The sequence below is a fragment of the Lissotriton helveticus genome, chromosome 4_1, assembly GCF_964261635.1.
Source record: "Lissotriton helveticus chromosome 4_1, aLisHel1.1, whole genome shotgun sequence".
In the NCBI taxonomy this organism is placed as follows: Eukaryota; Metazoa; Chordata; class Amphibia; order Caudata; family Salamandridae; genus Lissotriton; species Lissotriton helveticus.
The window spans coordinates 1,251,082,812-1,251,100,989 of record NC_136063.1 but is presented as its reverse complement, the minus strand read 5'-3'; the positions used below and the strand labels follow the sequence as shown (position 1 = coordinate 1,251,100,989).

At 43.4% G+C, this 18,178-nt stretch overlaps 1 protein-coding gene across 1 annotated transcript in view; it reads left to right on the top strand.

Annotated features, from left to right (window-relative positions):
- The window catches only part of BCL2 (BCL2 apoptosis regulator), a 529,265-nt gene that overhangs the window by 99,710 nt on the left and 411,377 nt on the right, over nt 1-18,178 (top strand). The gene's annotated exons all lie outside the window — the stretch shown is intronic.

The following is an 18,178-nucleotide window of genomic DNA, read 5'->3' as shown; positions in this document are numbered from 1 at the left end:
TCACCCCCTTCAGAGATCATATAAATCTCCCAGTATTTTAATACCGGATTCCGATAGTACAAGGCCAGCTGAGTCATGAAAAATTTCAGGTAGACCCTGGTTAAACCAAAGAGGAGTTCTATAATGAAGGAGAGAAACTTTACATCTAACAAGAATGGAGCGCCATATATTAACAGTGTCCCGTACCGTCTTAAACTTTACACGTTTAAAATAATTGGGGTCATTTAGCCTATAAAGAAACATATTTGCATCCATTCCTAACAAAAATTTATGGAAATATAAACATTTATTAGGGATTAACAAGCTTCGAAAGTGGGTCAAAAAAGCGGACCAATAGTAAGATTTAATATCTGGTAAACCCAGTCCTCCTTGAGTAAAAGGAAGTTTAAGTAATGATATAGCCCGACGGGCTTTTTTGTACCCCCAAATAAAGCTACTAACAATACCCTCTAATCTATTAAAATAAGAGTTGTCTACCCGAAGAGGAATTGAACGAAAAAGATATAGATATTTTGGCAAAATCTTCATTTTGACCAGATTTATTCGGCCAATAATACTAAGAGGTAGCTTGTGCCATTTCTTAAATAAGGTAGCAGTCTCTTTTAGTAGCGGCTCATAGTTTAGTGCGACTATTGTCTCAATATTCGAAGAGATTTTTACTCCCAGATAGGTCGCTACGTCACATACCCCTATCACTGAGCTTGATGATTTATGATTCATAATAATTTGAGTCTTGCCAGTGTTAAGTCGATATCCAGAAACTAGGCCATATTTCTCTGCCTCTGCTATGATACCCTTCATAGCTTCTGTAACATTAGTAGAGTAAACAGCAACATCGTCGGCATAGACAGTTATTTTAAGGGAGTTTAGGCCATTTGTAAAAGGAAGAATCATATCTTGACTTTGGAGTGCAATCAAAAAAGGTTCCATAACCAGGGCAAATAATAAAGGTGATAAAGGGCACCCATGTCGCGTCCCACGTTTAATCGAAAAAGTAGATGAACATTTTCCCATATAACAAACTTTACCTATAGGCTGGTCATATAAGGATTGAATCCACTTCAAAAATTGGCCTCTTATGCCAAAGGCCTGCAATGAAGCCCATAAGAAGCCCCACCCCACTCGGTCAAATGCCTTCTCTGCATCTAATAAAATCATACCGAGTGGGGTTGGCTCAATCCGGGCAGCATCAAATGCAGAGATAGCCATATTAATATGCTCCGTGGTATCCCGCTTGGGGATGAACCCATGTTATGTTATGTTATGTTATGTTAACTCCATTTTTAAGCGCACAGCTGCCCCAGCCAAGAGGCGTCCCGGCGCTGCACCTGGAAAGGAACACAACACAAACCGAGCGACAGGAAAAAAAATCCAAGAGAAGGAAGATTAACATCTGTTTGGGAAGATACAGGTCTTTACGGCTTTCCGGAATGTAAAAAGGTCATCGAGAGCACGCACATAGGCAGGGAGAGAGTTCCAAAGTTTAGGGGCAAGCACTCTAAAAGAGCGACCGCCAGACCTACTCCTTAGAAAACGAGGGACTACAGCTAGATTTTGTCCACAGGATCTCAGCAGACGAGAAGGGGTGTAAGGAAGAATAAGATGCTCCAATATCTGGGGAGAGGCAAGTTTTAATATCTTAAAAGCAAGACATAAAGTCTTGAACTCTATCCTCTGAGGCACAGGCAGCCAGTGAAGCTTAATAATTGTGCTTCTAGCAAAGCAGAATCTATGGAGACCGACTAAAGCCCTAGCTGCAGCGTTCTGAACGCGTTGCAATCTCATAATTTCAGCCTGATTGGCCCCAAGCAGCAAAGAGCTTGCATAGTTGAGCCTAGACAGTATGACTGCCTGGATAATCAATTGGCGAGTCGGGGCGTCAAAAAATGTCAACACCGGTCTAAGCCCCCGTAGATAGCCAAAGCAGGTCGCAGCTATTTTCTTGGTATGACAAGAAAAACTGAGCGTAGAATCTAGCCAGACGCCTAGAGTTTTCACCTCAACAACCGGAATAGGAGTGGGGCCAAGACCAACTGGCCACCACTTATCACCCCAGAGGCTGCTCTGTTTGCCCACAATCAATACCTCGGTCTTTTTGGCGTTGAGCTGCAGGCAATTGGCCGTCATCCATCCAGCCACCTCACTGAGACCCTCACGAAAATTAGCAGCCGCAGTATCGGAGTCCCCACTAAGTGCAACCGCAAGCTGCGTGTCGTCAGCGTAAGACACCATTGTAAGGTCCCAACGCTTGGCGACAGCAGCCAACGGCTGCACATAAAGGTTGAAAAGCGTGGGGTCAATGCTGATCCCTGCGGAACTCCCTGTTCGATACTATGGGGTTTAGACTCAAAGGGAGGCGTGGAGACCCGGAAGGCACGATCAGAGAGCAACGATCGAAACCATTCCAGCGCCACGCCCTTGACGCCTGCCTCTCCCAGACGCTGCAGAAGAATTGCATGGGAGAGTGTGTCAAAGGCGGCACTGAGATCTAATAATACCAGTGCCACCGTTTGACCCGCATCCAACACAGCGCGAAGATGTTCAACCATGGAGAGAAGGGCTGTTTCAGTGCTGTGTCCAGCACGAAAGCCATTCTGCGAAGGGTCTAGAGTGTTAGCAGCTTGAAGATGATTGGACAGAATGCTGTGTACATGGGCTTCTGTCACCTTCGCAGCCCATGGAAGGAGGGAGATAGGGCCATAGTTCTCAAGTTTTAGAGGGTCCAGTGAGGGTTTTTTCAGGATGGGGGGTGACATAGGCTTCCTTCCATCTCGAGGGGACTATACCTGAAGAGAGGGATAGATTAATGAGGTGACGAATAGGAGGCAAGCAAAAAGCAGCTGAATCTTTAAATTGAGCTGGCCTAAGTGGGTCCACAGGGGATCCAGATTTCACTTTAGCTGCCAATTTCTCCAACTCCTCCTCCGAGAGAGCTGGTAGTGTCGAAAGAGTCAAATTGTTACAAGGAGTGGACCCCAACTCCACACTTGCCAGCATAGTATTAGGGAAGGAGCGGTAGATCTTAGTCACTTTATCAACAAAGAAGGTTGCAAGAGCCTCGCAATGAGATGGGGAACAGACCTCGGGCACAGCGGCTCTGTTAGCAGTGAGATCTTTTAAGACTTTAAAAATCAATTTGGTAGGATTGGTGCTCATAGTGAATTCATGAGAGTAGTACGCTGCGCGAGCCCTGCAAACGGCTCGATGATAGAATTTAACTTTGGCAAGATAGAGAGTTTTCAGTCCCGCCTCATAGGTCTTACGCCATGCTCTCTCTGCTTGTCTGCAGGTAGCTTTCAAAAGCCGTAAGGAATCATTGTACCATGGACTGGATCCTGGTCAACGGCTCTTACTCCACACCGCAGGAATCAGAATGTCAAGAGCTTTAGTGATCCAGTCACAGAAAAGAGTATAGCCAGACTCAACATCGCCAGGAGGAGTCAGAGGGAAGGACTCCAAAAGATGATGGAATTCCGCGAGTTTAAGTTTTTTCCAAGGACGTCTAAAATTAATTCTGTCTGATGTTTTATACGGAGGGTCCTTAGTAATAACCTGAAACTCGATAAGATGGTGGTCACTCCAAGCTATCGGTCTAGGCGGACTAACTTTGGCCAGAGTCAAGTTGGTAAACAGTGGATCCAAAATATGACCACCCTCATGTGTGGGGTGGAGAATCAGCTGCGATAGCTGAAGAGCCTCTAGATCAGCAAGGATGCCACTTATCGCTGGAGTATCCGAAGCATCGAAATGGAGATTTAAATCCCCAATGATGCTAAAATTAGCTGAGGTAAGCGCCATGGAGCTAACAAGCTCAGGGAGCGCTTTCCTAAATGAGACATCACTGCCAGGCGGTCGATAAATCACCAGCCCCGACAAAGTGAACTGATGGTTAATAGTGGCAGCAAAAGAAGCGGATTCACAGCCAGCTATATCCATAGGTTTCCAGATACAGGGATAGCAGGATTTTATAGCCATGGCGATACCTCCTCCTCTGGAATTGCGATTAAGCGTAAAAATAGCGTAGTCCGAGGGAAGTGCTAAATTGATTATGGCCGTGGCCTCGTCCTGCAGCCAGGTTTCAGTCATGCAGAATATATCAGGGGATTCCTGAACTAGCAGGTCGTAAATATTTTGGTGATGTTTAGGCAAAGACCTGACATTAAGGTGCCAAATCTTTAAATGTGCAGATGGCTGCGTATGACCAACAGGAGTAGCCGAAGAAGAATCCACACCGCAGAGGGGTATCATGGAAATAGATAGAGGAGTAGAAATGGGGAGGCACAACCTACCGCAAGGGCAGTCATAGGGGCCACAAAGAGGATGTAAAAGGGCAGACCTGCAGGAAAAGGGCATATACCGCAGTCTAAGAAGTTCATCCCTAGAATACTGGATAGCCATCTAAAAGGTAGAGAGAACAGAGTCCCACCACGCCCAGCGCCTCCTTAGCGCTGATGAGCGCAGACGGGCAGGACTCTGGCACGACTCAGGCGCAGCTTAGGTTGCTGGGGTGATACCAGTCTTAACATTAAGGGTGCCAGCCGGGTTGCTAATACCTTTGCAAATATTTCAGCATCACTGTTTATGAGCGAAATAGGTCTGTAAGATCCTCTCTTTTAAAAAGAAGATAATTTGGGTAGAATTCCACGATTTTGGAGCATGTTCCCCATTACCAATAGCTTGAATAACTTTCACTAATAGCGGTAACAGGTGCTCCATACAATTTTTATATAGTTCTAAAGGGATTGAGTCCTCACCTGCAGCTTTACCAGATGCCAGGGAGTTAATAGCAGTTCTAATCTCAATCAGTGTAATATCTGCCACGAGTTGATCTAATTGTTCATCCTCCATAATCTTAACTTTATTTAATATTATGTAACTTTTTATGTTATCTTCAGTAACTTCAGTTTCCGGTGTATATAAATCTTGATAAAACAATGCAAATTGCTGTAAGATTGATTTTGAGTCTTGAAATATTTGATCATTATCCCCTTTAATTTCCTTAATAGACATTAGTGCTCGGTCTTCAGCCGCTTTATAAGCTAAAATTTTACCTATCTTTTCGCCACTTTCATACTGATTTAATCGATATTTTTTTAATTTACTAACACTTTTTTCCCTAAAGAAATTTTTTAAAGCTGATTTTAATTCGATTAATTTAAAGTTTAAAGCTTCCAGATTAGCTGCCTTTGTCAACAGAGCTTCAGATAATTGATTTTCAGTGTTAAGTATTTCTACGAGCATTTTCTCGTTTTGGCACCAACACTCTTTGTTTTGTCCCCAAATAAACTGTTGTGTGAATCCACGGATGCTTGCCTTACATGCATCCCATACTATCATTGGCGAGGCTGAGTGGATATTTATATCTATACATTTTTTTAAATGGCCTTTTAATTGATTCAGAAAATTAGGATCCAAAAATAAATATCTGGGAAAAGAAAAAGAGCAAAGATTTTGCATCTTAGTTACGACGTCAAATGATAGGAGGATCCGATTATGGTCCGAGGTAACTCTTGGACATATTTCCATAATACTAGTTTCAAGGATAGAGTCCGATACCCTAACCATATCTATGCGTGAGCATAATTTGTGCGAGGCAGAATAATAAGTGTAGCCCGCTGTATTGTGGTATAAAAATCTCCAAGCATCTTTAAGTAAGTGAGTCGTTGCAAGATCTAAAATTGAAGCCCTGGTCTTCCGCATTCTCTGAAATGAACCATGTCTAGTCGTATCTAAATTATAGTTCATAATACAATTAAAGTCTCCAAATATTAGACACTCCCCTTCCCATGTAAGCAGCACTATATTAATTTGATCAATGATTTTAGGTTCATCCTGATTAGAAGCGTAAACCCCACAAATTGTATATTTGTGGCCCTCAAGAGTTATCTGTACAATTACCCATCTACCTGCCTTATCAGTTAACGTTCTATTAATTTCTACCTTAAGTCGTTTATGTTTTAATATTGCCACCCCCCGAATTGAAGCATTAAATTCAGTACATACCAAAGTATCATATCCCAGTTGTTTAAGTAATTTTCTATCTTTATATGCTATATGAGTCTCCGTAATTACTACTATCTGAGGGTTATACATTCTAAGTTCCTCTGTCACAAGACTTCTCTTAATCCTACTATTTAAGCCAGCCACATTCCATACTAAACATTTTAATTGATACATCTTATAACATACAAATTCCTATCCTTAATGCACTTAAAGCCCTTATACCAAATCAAATAAGCCTTGCTACACCTCAGTGTTATTAAACAATTTGCCCCCATGATGACGATTTTTCCCTGAATGATTATCACCCTCTCCCCTCCCCTACCTAACAAGACATTACCCCTCCCCCTCCCAATCGTGTACCTACAAGCGGGTCCCCCCATTAACCCAGCTGCCGCTGTAGTGGCAGCAAAAACGGAGTCGCACCTCTGAGGGTCCGGCCATTCAATCTTACAATCTCAATAAAAACCACGTATCAAATCATATAAAGCCTATATAATACCTTATAACCAAATATAACAAAAAATAATCACGTACAGCTAATAGAGATCCAGATTCCACTCATAATTAACATATCTATTGAATTATTCAACATTATTTATAAAAGAGAGAAAGAAAAAGAAAGAAAAAAAAGAAAATACATAATAAAAAACTCAGTGTCCATTTTTTTCCGACTTCCATTTGACCAATACTTTCTCCACCTCATTTTCATCCAAGAAATAATATGTACGACCATTCTTTAGAACTTTTAGTTTAGCCGGTTCTTGCAAAAAAGCCTGGCCGCCAAGTTCCTTTATCGGATCAATATATTGTTTCAGCTTCCAACGTCGCTCCATAGAAAGTTTACTTAAATCTGATCTTACAAAGAAAGTAGTAGAATCAAAAGTAACTGGAGTATTTGGTCTTGCTTTCAGTGAAATAGCCTGGCGGAGTAAGAAATTTCCAATACAGATCAAGATTGGACGAGGGTATTTGCTTCCCTTATTTCTTTGAGTCAGTGGAAGTCGATGGGCTCTTTGTATCTGTGAGTCCCAATCCCAGTCTAATAGCTCAGGAAACGCTTTCTGAAATAAACGGACAATATATGCCCTAGCATCAGCTCCCTCAGCCCCTTCCGCAATGCCAAGTAGGCGAAGATTTTGTCTACGTTGTCTATTCTCCAAATCTTCAAGCTTAGCTTGCATTTGACAAATCTGGGTTTCATGTTTATTCACTGCTATTTCAGAGCGAGGTGATGTTTCCTCTGTTAAGACTACTCTTTGTTGGAGTTCTTCCACATCCTGGGATATAGCACCTAGTTTACAAGCCATCTCTTGTAATGCAGACTGAGTCTTGTTGCTATCTTCCCTCATCTGCTGATAATGAGATTGAGCTTCTTGTTTCTGCTCGTTTAACAGCTGCAAGATTGTCTGAAATCACGAGGACACCTCTCCCGGGAGATTCCAATCAGTTAATGTAGATATATTATTCTGAGAGGTGCTCACAGAAGGTAAATCATTAGAATTATCTGGCCCAACAAGATCAGGTTCCTCTATTATTCCAGGACTTGGGATTGTCACAGACACATCAGTTGCTGTAGTTGTTACTACTTGTGGGGCAAAACAGGGGGGGATGTGGTTAAAATTGTCCCGGGGAGCACGGGTGCTGATAATTTACCTGCCTGAAGGGCAGGAAGGGAGAGAGTTGAGGTTTTTGTTGAATTGATCACCATCTCTCATTCTTCCAACCCACTCGCTAATACTGTAGTAGAAGTATAATGCCCGGATTGAGATAGTTTAGATATTTCCTTTATAGGAGCTATTAGATTCATCGAATCATTTAAACAGTTTAGCTCCTCTGGTACAACATCTACCTCGGTAGGGCTATTTCCTGAGAGTCTTAAAGCCATAGATTTAACCCCGCCTTTAGCTTGCACCCATTTTCTTATAGGACTATTTACCACAATCGCTTTTATAACAGTAGGCTTAGGTTTATTTATGATTTTCTTAATCTTGTTCTTAATCTTGCCTCTTCCTTTCTTTAAGCTGTTAGCTTTAGCTTTATCTTTAGCTGAGCATGAAGGTGTAGTATTACTTGAGTCAAGAAAGTCACAGTATTCATCATCAGTTTCTGCTGCCTCCACATGACCCATATGTTCTGCCATATATTCTGCCACCTGAACCTCAACTGCCCCCTCTGTTGCCATAATTGTTATCTCCTCTTCTGCCACCATTTCTGTAGTTAATACCCGTGTTGATATAGGTATGGTATTAGCCCTAGTATCAGCTACTAGTTGTGGCTCTGATTGTAGCTGAATATCACTGTTAGAGGTAGAGTCTTTAGACGAAATACTCGAAATATCATTAGAAATGCCAGTATCAGTTTCCAAAACAATTTTCAAAGCAGTAGTTACGTCCTGATTCTCCCCATTAGCTACATTGTCGCCCTCTGTTCCAGAAGAGTTAATAGTATCTGTGGGAATCACATAATTAGCAACAGTTGGTTTCGACATAATGTTACCAAATGCTGGGTTAGTTACTAGGTTAGTTTTAGCGGAGAGGTGGCTTATTAGCATTCACAGATAATACCGGTTTTTCATGCCTACCCACAGTTTTCTTCCCTGTATCAGGAATCTGTATCTCAACCGGTTCCATAAAATTTTCCGATGTGATTGGTGCAGTCGTCGTAGGCGCCGCAGATACCGCAGATACGTCGGTAACATCCGTGCCGTTATTAATCACCGTCTGCTTCACCGCCGCTGTTCGCGTACTCCTTCCTTGCGGTTTTGGCGCCATTACTCCGAATGCCGGTACTGCTGACCAGAGCTCTGCTGAGTCGGCAGACTAAACCAGCCAAGTGTCGTCCAGCCCTTCAAGGTTATGGGTGCGAGCCGCGGTAACCTAATGGAGCGAAGCAGCTCCCTGACCCGGCTCTCAATCAGCCGAAGCCGCAGCATCCGCTCCGTCCTGCCTTTCTCCGGATTGCAATCAGGTAAGCTGTTCTTGCCGAGTTCTTGACGAATCTTTAAGTTTTGAGATATTCGTCTTTCTCTGTTCACAGTAAGCTGTCGGAAATAAACTTTTCCATCGAGATTGGTTGTAAATCAATTCGAAATGCAAAGCGCCCTAGCCAGACCCTCTGTGAGCGTTCTCCGCACTGGCGGTGTCAATCCGCCATCTTGGACTCCAGAGTGGATGCCTTTTTCTACGCAGATAACCTGCTGGTTTGCACTGATAACTTACTGCACTGACTGGTTATGCTGGCCTGAATATTCTTAAGATAAATTATGATAAGCGTCAAGGTAGGGCCTGAGTCACCACAAAAAAAGAGTACAATTAGGGACAGAGGTATTTGTTCACCTGAAACTATTCATACGCCTCCCGTGCTTTTTTAAAATTTGCAAACATTCACAGAAATACCCAAGAAATCTGCAGCAGGTGCAAGTTTTCAGGAGTCATGTAACATCTTCTGAGGGTTCCTGTTCCCCCTGTGCAGCAAGTTACATAGCGTAGATTTCAGCACAGGGAGAATGTAGCAGTCGTGGCTGCTACCCGATCCCAGTGGTGGAGCGGGTGGGGAAGGGGCGGGTTGGGAGGGGGGAGAGATGAAGAAAAGAGAAAAAAATAAAAACACTTACCTGTAACAGTCGGCCGCCGCCTCTCCTCCATACTCCATCATCTTCCTTCTCTTCCTGCAGTCCCGGCCAGTAGCAGGAAGCACCCGGCCCCCTAAGCTCCCCTGAGCCAATCACAATGCTGCAATGCCGTGTTGTCATTGGTCTGAGTGGCGTGGTTCGGTGCTCACACGGGGAATGGGAGGCTTTGCATGTGCCTCACCAGACTGTGTAATGCAGCCTGGTGGGTAAGATGCAAAGTGTGCAGGATTGTTTGGCCGGCACAAGAGGGCTGGCCAAGCAGTCGTGCACACTTAGGATTGTAAACCACTCCTCCCCCTGCTCTGGCCAGCCCCGCCCTAACCCGAGAGCCACTGATGAAATAGGAAAACTAAAATGATAATAACAATAGTTATTATCATTTTAGTTTTCCTTTTGTTCAGTGGGGCAATGCTCCTCTGCCTAGTGGAGTGTAGCCCACTGTGTTATTTCCTTTTTCTTTTCTATTTTACGAATCGCCTGCTAATCAGCACATGCGCTGTCTGCTGAAAGGCATATTTTTAACTTATTGTGGCCTTAGAGGCTGCCCATTGCTTTCCATTAGTTGACTTCATGTAACTTACAGGTGCGTGTCCCTTATTTGTTGGTGTGGGTGGGATTTCCTTCCTCTACTTGTGTGTTGTCCCTCCACTGGAGCATGGGTGCAATTCTTGTGTCCCTCCAGTGCTTACTTTTCAGGTGCTACTGCTTTCTTTTTGTTTATGAAATCCACAAGAGTGTATATGTGTTCCAGCTCTTTCCCTCTTACACTACTGTCCCACTCTGGTGTTCCTCTCTCTCGCCCATGTACGTCTCCCACACAACTCCCCCTTACTTTCTCGCCCATGTGCTTCTCCCCTCCAGCTCCATGTTGCTCTTTTAATCAGTTTACAACTCCATTACTCTCCACTTTCCTCTCTATCCATATCCTCTCCCCCTTCCCACGCCCTATATAGCTTCCACCCCCCACCCATGCCTCGGTGTTGCTTCTGCCTCCTACCGGCTCCCCTGTGTTGCTTCTGCTCCCTGGTTCCCTGTGCCACTTCCGCTGGCCCGTGGTCTACTGTGTTGCGTTGCCCACATGTTGCTTTCCTCCACCTGCTTTAAAAAAAAAAAAACTTTCACACCAACTTGAATTAGTAACCAAAAAGAAAAAAAGTGGCTTCGTAACTTTTGCTGGCGCACACAAACATGGTGTGCACACCTACAAAAATGATGCAGCTTCTCTTTTACAGCATGGCTAAAAAACAGTGGAGAAGCCAATAGGTCTCAAACACCGAGACCTATTGACTTTCCCACTGCTTATATTTGTCTTCGTTGAGAAAGCCCTTTCCGTGCACCCACACCAAATGTGGGCATTATTTGTTCACCTTCCCATTCAGGAATGGAAGTTACTCCAGCCCAGACCTAGAGTAACTTTCCAACCCTTTCCAGGATGGGAAGAGGTCTGATTCAGTGGTTAATTTGTAAATAAATAAGTGCTGAGGCTCTCATCAGGAGGCAGCTTGCACCAACCCATTTCTACTGTTAACACCGCCTAAAACAGAACCAACTACTATCCATGAAATTGTAGAGCGGGTGTGGCTTAATGGCCAGAGCTGCAGACTTCAGCGCTGGGGATCCACTCAACATCCTGTGATTCTGGGCAAATCACTTAATCTCCCCGTAAATTGATGTGTCCTTAATTGGTGCTCATGAAAACACCGGTGTTGACGATTAAGTGCCCGTGCTGAGCACCGGAAACCACCGGCTCAAATTAAGTGCTGGTCAGATTGCAGTTTGTTGATGCCCACAGACATACATATTATTAGATGTTTACAGACTTACAAGACAAGCTACACCATGTAATTCCTACTTACCACTCCTTGCCTGAGTTATACTACTGCAAATGTCCCTGCACTCAAGGCGAAGAAATGTCAGTAGTACATCCATTAATACCTGCCAGATAGCCTTTTGTGACATCCTGATGGGCATCAGTCAGTCAAGCAAGCTTTATTCGACGATTGTCATAAAGCAGAATAGATGAAATTCATTCTTCAAATTAGATAGAGATAAAAAATACATAAAAAGTCTGAATCAAAATTCAATTCATCTAAGCTTTTAAAAATAACTTAAGTTCATGACCAAAGTAATTATAATACATTCGAGTAAAAATACAATTCATCTCTGCTATTAAAAGGAGTAAAATTCATGATCAAAGTAGTGATAATACATTATGTACAACAAATTGTTACAGTACTCAAGCAAATAACTTTACCCTTCATCACTTTGCTCCTAATGATCCAGGACCATCCTAAAAATGTTGCCACTGCAATGTATACAAAAGGGATAGTGCTTGTACGAATGATTCTAGTAGCTACTACTCCACTCCTGGTGCCCAATAATTTGCACATTGGGCGCATCCAAGCTCTACGAGGAGCGGAGTACGCAGACCACCCAAACAGCACATGACCTATTGATTCCAAGTGGGCCGGGCAGCATGGACATGAGGCGTTTCTGCCACTTGACCACCTAGATGTGAAGGCTCTAATAGGTAAACTGCCAATTCTCATTTGAAAATAGAGCTTTCTAGCTAGTGGCTTTGTTATATCGTCCCAAAATTTCTCAAAAAATGGCTCGGCCTTAAATTCCCCCCAAAAAAACATAAGTGAAAGTGGAACAGTGGTTTTGAAAACTCTTAGGGATATCATCTCCCAATAAAGGCTTTTGAGTTCCTTTTTTGAAGGGAACATAGCATTAAGCAGGTCGTCCCATAGCTCAACCAACCCCAGCTCTTCGAGAATCCTACCAATTTCAGAGAGCCATTTGATTTGGTGGAAAGTATCACTTTTAATTACATCCAAGAGTCCTGTAGCAAATATTTTTAGTTCGGGGGTTGACCATAGACGCCTCCAGTACAATATAGGTCGCAAATTAGCAATTAAATCTATTGGTCTCATACCCAAATCATAAAAAACAGGGCCCGTGGGACTGCTCTGGGGTAGGTTAGCGAGTTTTCTTAACAACCTATTTTCAGAACATACCAACTTATTTAAGTTCCCAAACCCCCAGATCTCTACGCCATAAAGTGCAGCGCTCACTGCCTTTGCGTTATACACAGCGATGGCTGGAGCCACAGGTTTTGTCAAAGATTTGGCATGCTCTTTTCTCAATGCGCCAGCCAATTGTTGGTGCTTGAGTATTGCCAAGTCTATCTGTTCATTCCACCGCAAATCGTTTTGGATGGTCACACCCAAATAGCTAAATGATTTAACTTGCTCCAGGGGTAAATTATTCATGGGCATATTGCCCTTATATGATTTATGTTGATTAAAAGACATGAACTTGGATTTTAAAACATTTACTTCCAGACCACGATTGGTGCAAAAATCTTCAAAAATGCCCAATGCTTTTTGCAATCCACTTGGGGTCTTGGAGATAATGAGACAATCATCTGCGAACATTAAAATCGGTACTTTCACACCTGCTAGGGTCGGGGCATCAATATTTGCTTCAATCAGTGGATTGGCCACATTGTTGATGTACAGGGAAAACAGGGTCGGGGCTAACACACAGCCTTGCCGTATCCCCCTTTCTACTGGAAACTGGCTGGTAATATTTCCAGGTGAACCCCATCTAACTTGGTCAAAGTTGTGTTCATGGAGTTTCATGATTAAGGAAAGGAGGGCAGGAGGCATACCCATATCGTTTAAAACAAACCAAAGGTTTGAGAGCGGAACAAGATCGAAAGCTGCCCTTAGATAAATGAAGGCAGCATATAAGCTACCCCCACCTAATTGTACAGTCTTCCAGTAGAGCATAGCAAAATCTAATACTTGGTCGACTGTACTAATACAAGCTCTGAATCCTGCTTGAAGATGTGATAGGATATTCATTTCACGCTCCCAATCCTGGACTTTGTTTAGGACCAGTCTACCGAAGATCTTCTGAATAGTATCGATCAAACTGATTGGGCGGTAATTACCAGGAAGTGACTTATCACCCTTCTTAAAAACTGGTATAATTTCTGCACCATTCCACAATTTGGGTATAGGTGCTCCTTTTGCTATTATGTTTGCGAACAAAAGTATGTACCTCCCCCAGAATTCCCTATCGTATAAGAAAATATCATCTGGAACGCCATCTATGCCCGGCGCCCTCCCAGATATTACAGAATCAAGGTCACACTCTGTATCCCCAATGTTAAAAGCTTAAAATAAGCCACCCAATCATCTTGGGGTACCCAATTTTGCGGCTTGTCAGGTTGGCCCTCGCATCCCCACTTAAGTATACTCCAGAAAAGTTTAGAGTTCTTTGCGGTACTAGCTTCTTTGAGCTCGAGCCACTTCTTCTCATCCCAGGCACGCTTGGATTTTAATATTACAGATTTGTAGGCTGCCCTTGCAAGACGTACAGTAATGCTGGAACCAGATTTTATAGCCTGTCCCAAATCAAGGCGTGCTTTTCTACATTCCTTTGTATACCAGCCACGAGTATTCTCAATTGGAGCCTTGTTTGGCTTACGTGGTCTAAAAAATAATCCTTTTAGTTGGGCAAACAACCTTTCATGTATCCTGGTACCATTTTCTCTGTCTATTTCTGTGGCTTCAGCTCTGGTAAGGGATCTCAACTCCCTAGTCGCTTGTTCTAGCTTGCTAGAAATAAAATCAATATTTTCCTGGCATTCAATCAATTTTTGCCATTTAACATGGCGCATATCATTGGCAAGAATTATACATTGGGGGGATTTATCACTCACTCCCTTCGGAGCCCTGGGCGCGTCCCAATAGGTCAGAGCCATGCACAGTGGGTTATGATCACTCTCAATGCGGTCCATGACCTCCATGCCCTCTAGATGGTTCCACATTTCAAGATGAACTAATATATAGTCAATTCTACTTTCTCTGGGTCCACTTTTAAAAGTGACAGCACCCCCTTGTCTTTTGGAGTCCTGCCATTGGCCACCCTTAAACCTTTATTTAAACAAAATGAATTAATTTGGATTGCCAGTTCCGTCCATTTCTTTACTGGCTCCAGCTCTATTTTAGGGACACTCCACTGCTTATCTTGTTCCTCAAAAAAGTTCCAATTGCCACTTAACAAGGGTTCAAAAGTTGTGTTAAAATCTCCTGCTACGATTATGTGAGATTGGGCAGAATATCTATCTATAAGCTCCTCAAGAGCAGTAAATGTTCCAGATTTCTTTCCCCCTGTACTTCTAGCGTACACATTATAAATATCTACAGATTTGGCCTGATTGAACTTAAGTGTTACAATCTGTATATCTTTATGGTTTGTTGGAAGCACTTTTACAGGTTTCTAGATCCTGCCTAATCCAGATTGTTAAACCTCCAGATGGCCGACCACTTTCACTTTTTTCTGCGAGTACACTATAATTTAAAAACCCAGTGAAATGCTGCGGTTCAAGTAGCCACGTTTCTTGAAATATACATATATTGTGCAAATTAATAAACGAAGCCCATTCCGGGCTTTGAATCTTGGTGCTCAAACCTGCAATTTTCCAAGACCCGATCAGACCAGATTTTCAGAGTCCATCTAACAAATTAGCATTTACATTTAAACATGGATTTGCTGAAAGACAGGCTAGATTGGATATTGCGTGCCCTTCCAAGACCCTCGGGGTTACCGATGTACATGAAATCCTTGAGTTAGTGTCTGGGTGCCTACTTGGGATCTCTACTACAGTACTATCTGGCAGGCCTAACTCGTCACCCTCAGTTGCCAGTCAGTCGTTGGTCTCCAGGCCCGACCCACCCTGCCCTCTTCCTGATACTCGCTTACCCATTTCAGCCAACCACTGCTGGGGGGGGAGACATCTCATTTGTATAAGGGAATGATCAGGGGAACAACTTCTAAATTCTAATAATATCAAGCTTTGTGGCAAGTATTCCTCTTTAAGAATTAATTCGATACAATCGGTCTTACCCCCTTTGTATGTGAGCCTTCGAGCCCTGGAGATGTCATGCCTAATCACAGATCGACATTCCCTGGTATGTCTGATCCAATTAATTGCTTTATTTGTTAGGGAGTCACTTGTTTCCATATCCCTCCCAGGGCCCAATTTTGGAACATTCACCCTAAAAACTTTCAGCATGTCATCCGAGTGGGAACTGGGTCGTTGAATACCTCTATCTATTTGCATGCTTTCAAGCTGTCTTGGCATACTTGGCATGCTGGGTCTAGTACTAGACTTGTTACTTGGTTTAAACTCACCAATTTCTTCACCAGATTTTACATTAGAATACTTAGCAGATTTCATAAGTGGAGTTTGTGATAACCCGTTCCTCTTTCCAGCTACTTCACTATATAAAGTACCGTTCTGTCTCAGCAGGCTATCTCTGCATTGATTGGATACAGTATGCTGTGCTATCACCTTCCATTTGTCTGGGGATGCACTGCTTTGTTGTTTCTTGGCCAAGTGGGGCATAAGCCAGAGCTAGTTGTAACATTATCTACTTTGGCAGTTAGAGCTCCAATCGTGGCTTGCATCCCTTCGATAAGCTTACATAGTTGGTTGACCACACTAAGCAAAGTAGTACTACCACACCCAGTGGGAAGGAAGGAAACAGGAGGATCAGAAAAAGCCCCCCGCATTGGTTCACTAACTCCTTGTGGGACGTCTCGTGTAGTTGTATGGGTTTTAGAGCCCTCAATCACTGGGTTAGAACAATCAATATTCGCTAGTATAGAAAACCTGTTTACACAGTGTACAATCGGATCAACTACAGGGGGATGGATAACTCCAATCTCTATATCAGTATTAACATTCTCATTTCCCCCGGAATCTTCCATGCCTTCAACGCAAATGTGGTCATTTTGATTTTCCCTAGAAACATCTTGGGAACCACTACCAAGCCCTGTTTGCTACACTTCCTTCTTCCTTTCTGCATCAGCCACTTCCCCAGTACTCCCACCCGTGTTCCAATTATGGGGATGTTCAGATGTAAGTAAAGCTCCACAGTCCTCTATCAGTTCATCAATACGGGTCATTACACAATTTTCCCCCGCATGCTTTACAACTTTCTTCAGCCTCCTGGATTTTTTCCTTTTAACCAGCACGCTTGCACCCTCTACCCCACCCTCCATACTTTTCCTTTTCCCCATTAGTCAATGTTGGGTGACAACAGTACCTTTGTAGTTCAGAGTAGGAGTTAGAGGGGTGGCCCAGCACAGCCTCCTTCGGCCCCTGATGGCCACAGACGGTCCCGCCCTTGTCCCGGGCTTCTCCTGGCGGCTCTCTGGTGATTTTATGCTCCGGCGGGTGCAGGAACAGCGTCGGCGGCGTCCTAGCTGCAAGTAGTGTCGGGAAATGTAGTCCCGGTAGGCGGCCACACCACGGGTGGCTCGGTGCTCCGTGCAGGAGGTCGGGAAGTGTAGTGGCAGCAGGAGAGCGGGAGCGGCGTCCTTTGGTGAGTGCCCCGGCTTTGTTTGGTGTCCGCCGCTCCCCCGGAGCTCTCCGGTGATTTTATGTGCGGGCAGGTGCAGGAACAGCGGCGTCCTAGCCGCAAGTAGTGTCGGGTAATGTAGTCCTCAGGTGAGTGCCCCCGGCTCTGTTTGGTGTCCCCCCCGACGGGCATAAATGAGGTGTTATCAGCCATAAACATATGTTTACAGCTGACCATATCTTTGTGAATAGAGCCCATGGTGTTCATCAACAGCAAGTAATGGGGCAAATACCTTATTAGGATGGGGGGGTTTAAAGTTGTGAAAAATAAATACTACAAAAATTTTGGCATCCATTTTGATAATTTAGCTTGTGGTTTACCTTTAGCTTCTATTGCAGTTTGATATTAAACATTACGTTTTTTCCTTGTGCCTGCTCTTCCCATTTTGCCATACCAAATCCACACCTCTCTTGAATTGCAGTGCTCAGACTTGGTTTTGTGCAATAGCAACCACCTTCAACTGCTTAAAAGGTTCAGTGTTGTGGAAGTGATTCTCATTAAGGAGTTCCACTTCTTTGGAACCAATTAGGCTACAGTTGGAGTTGATATCTACTTGGGTTGTTGCTTTGATACAGGTACTGGTCTCTTGCCTCAGGATGAGGTCCACCTAATGTCTTAATGAACTAGATGTGGGCTGAGCTACTAACTGCTACCCATGGGGTATATATACATTAGTAAGACTTGGATTACTCATCTTGACCTCAATGTATTCATTATCACTTTTTTTCAACTTTAGCAAAAACCTGTAGTGCTACTGCAAAAAGAAAATGACATAATATGGCATAGGTAGACTTTTTTTTAGGTCTGACGACACCACATTTGTTTTCAATACCTATTGTTACTGTTAGAAATGGGGCCTCTAATTGCCAGTGGTCTGCACCCTGTCCAAATAGGGACCTTCACTCTACTCAGGGTAAGTAAGGTACACACTAAGAATAATCTGTGAACAGCCCCTTGGTAGCTTGGCAAGAGCAGTCAGGCTTATCCCTCGTGGCAATGTGTAAAGTATATGCACACACACTGTAACACAGTGAAAAAAAACACAAAAGTACTCCACACCAGTTTAGAGAAATAGCTCATATTTATCTGAGAATAACGAGAC